Source organism: Homarus americanus, unplaced genomic scaffold (genome assembly GCF_018991925.1).
Source record: "Homarus americanus isolate GMGI-L3 unplaced genomic scaffold, GMGI_Hamer_2.0 scaffold56333, whole genome shotgun sequence".
In the NCBI taxonomy this organism is placed as follows: Eukaryota; Metazoa; Arthropoda; class Malacostraca; order Decapoda; family Nephropidae; genus Homarus; species Homarus americanus.
Window position 1 is genome coordinate 7615401 of NW_024734940.1, and position 2982 is coordinate 7618382.

Sequence of the window (2982 nt, forward strand, 5' to 3'; positions counted from 1 at the left end):
CTCGAGCGGACTCTTTTTCCAGGAGCCTTTGAGAGTGACGTGGGAAAACTGGGGGGGTCACTGAATGAGGACTTACTTTTCTCGTCCAAGCAAGGGTTCACAGGGATGTGGGGGAGGGGTTCACCACTAGGGGACGGTACTGAACGAAGGAAGCGGCGATTCCGCCACCATACCCGACCACTAGGGAGACGGACCTCGTAATCCCTGGTCTTGCCGCAGCCCATAACAACCCCGACCTTGTCCCAGCGGTGAGATGTCGGGTCTTGAACCCGAACTGTTTGCCCGATACTCAACCTGGGAAGGGGTCGGGTGTGCTGATCGTACTGTGCCTTTACCTGGTCAGCACGGGCGGCTGCACGACGATCGCAGCCCTCGGTCTTGGCCTGCCACTCCCTCGAGAAGGACTCAGGATGGGCAGGGACACATGACCGTAGTGGGTGGCCGTATAACATCTGTGCTGGGGAGCGACCTGTGAAGTTGGGGGTATTCCGCAATTCCAATAAACCCCAGTCAAACTTCTCACAGTCAATGTTGCCTGAGGGTGCCGTCTTGAGGATGAGGTGCTTGACGGACTTTACAGCAGCCTCGGCATGTCCATTGGACTGGGGATAATGTGGCGAGGACACCACATGATAAACTCCCCATCGCTCCATGCAGTCCCGGAAGTCGTTGCTGGTGAACTGGGGCCCACCGTCAGTCCTCAGGCGGAGAGGGACACCAACTTCCCGGAAGTAGCGACAGAACATACGTACTGTATGAGAGGCAGTAGTGTTGCCTCCGCAGGGAACGACAACAGGCCACCCTGAGAGCCAGTCAGCGATGACGAGAAAGGACTTTCCCGCCACAACGAAGAAATCCGCAGAGACGGACTCAAAGGGCCTCGTAGGGTTGTCGTTGTTCATGAGGGGTTCTTGCTGCTGACTAGGCTGCAGCACCTGGCATGGCTCGCAGACTTGAACGGAACTAGCGATGTCGGAGTCGATGCCTGGCCAAAAAACAGCTTGTCTCGCCCGGCGCTTCATAGCTTCCACACCCCTGTGGCTGTCGTGCAGGTGGGCTAGGGTGCGGAGGGCGGCAGGAACCACAACTCTTGCTCCATACAAGACGAGGTCGCCATCAGCATAGAGGTCGTCCCGCATCTTCCAGTATGGGAGTAAAGAGCTGTGTAAGTCGTACCGGTTGGAGGGAAATCCCGAGGTCACGCAGTTCAGTAGACGGATGTACGAAGGGTCCGCTCTTGCCGCGGCTCGGAGTTCCTGAAGAGTCCTGTCGGCGTCCTGCGGTGGAGACTCTTCTGAGATGACGGCGCTCACGGTCACTACAGTCCTGAGGTGTGCAGTAGCATCAGCGCATGCGATCTCGTCCTCTGGTGTGGGGTGGCTGACTGGGGCTCGTGACAAAGCATCAGGGATGCAGAGCAGCTTGCCAGCACGCCACACAGCTGTGAAGAGGTAGGGCGAGATCTTCTCCTTGAGGCGTTGGAGGCGGGGATTCTCGACCGTATCCAAGGAGTAGTGGTTCAGGATCGGGATGAGTGGCCGATGATCCGTCATGAGGTTGAAGTGTTGTAGGCCGATCAGATACAACCTACATTTGGACATGGCCCAGACGGCGGCTAACAGCTCCAGTTCGATGGTGGCATAGCGAGTCTCGGCGTCAGTGAGAAACCGAGAGCCACACTGAACCAGACGAAGGCGTCCATTGCCGTGGTCCTGTAGCAGAGCGTATCCAATCCCGTAGAGGCGAGAGGCATCAGTCTGGAGGACAACTGGCAGGGCCGGGTCGAAGGAAGCGAGAACAGGTGGGCTAAGGAGAGCTGTCTTGACGCGACGGAATGCCTCATCATGGTCAGCTGTCCAGGTGAATGTTCTCTTGGGGCTCATCAGGGGGCGTAGGGGCTGTGCTGCAGCGGCGATGTCGGGGGTGAACTCAGCCAACTGGTTTACCAGGCCCATGAACGAGCGGAGGTCGGTCAGGTTGGCAGGAGTTGGGAAGTCCCGGATCGCGCTGACCTTTCCAGGATCAGCCGAGATGCCCTTGCCTGAGAGGGTGTACCCACAGAAGTTCACACTAGGTGCGGCGACCACAAACTTGTCCTTGTTGAGGGTGATCCCGTACTTGCGGCACCTGGTGAGCATCTGGTGAATACGCTCAAGATGCGTGGAGTAATCCTCGTCATATAGGAGCACGTCGTCGATGACCTTGACACAGTTCGCCACACCCTGAAGGGCCATGTCACCACGGAGGCAGAAAGCATCGCCAGTAGCCGCGAAACCCATAGGTCCTTTGCAGTGCTGAAATCGGCCGTACGGTGTGATGAACGTCGTGAGGTGCTGATCTTCTTCTGCAAGTTCCATCTGCCTGTACCCACATAAGGCATCTGCTGTAGTAAAGTACCTTGCCTTCGGGTCCACACTGCGTATAGCGGCGAAGGGTGTCGGTGAAGGGTGGGTCGGGCGGGAAACTTGGCTATTCAGCTTGGTGAGGTCGACGGTGATACGAACTCCAGTAATGTTCTTGGCGACTGTTACCATGGGGTGACACCAATCCGAGGGGTCGTCACCAGCAGGCTTAATGATCCCCTGGGCTACCATAGAGTCGAGTTCCTTCTTAACTTGGCTCTGGAAAGCGAAGGGTATCTGTCTCGGTGTGTGGATGGCGAAAGGTACTGCGTCATCCTTCAGGTGAATTCTCATGGGGGAGCCAGCCATTGGCTTGAGTGGAGCCGTCTTGAGGTCCTCCTTGGAAACCAGCACGTCCTTTAATTGCAGTAGGAAGAACTCCCTGGCTGCAGATGGTGATGTATTGGGTGGGAGGGGCAGCTCCTTGCACCTGTTGACATGTTTTATTTCCAGAATTGGCTTAGGGAAGTCTGAAGATATTATGGCCAACTCTTGACAGTGGCCACAAGACAGTAGTAGCATCTGAACACCTTTGTGGACCTGAATCCTGGCAGAACATGACTGCTTACCTAGGGTGAGG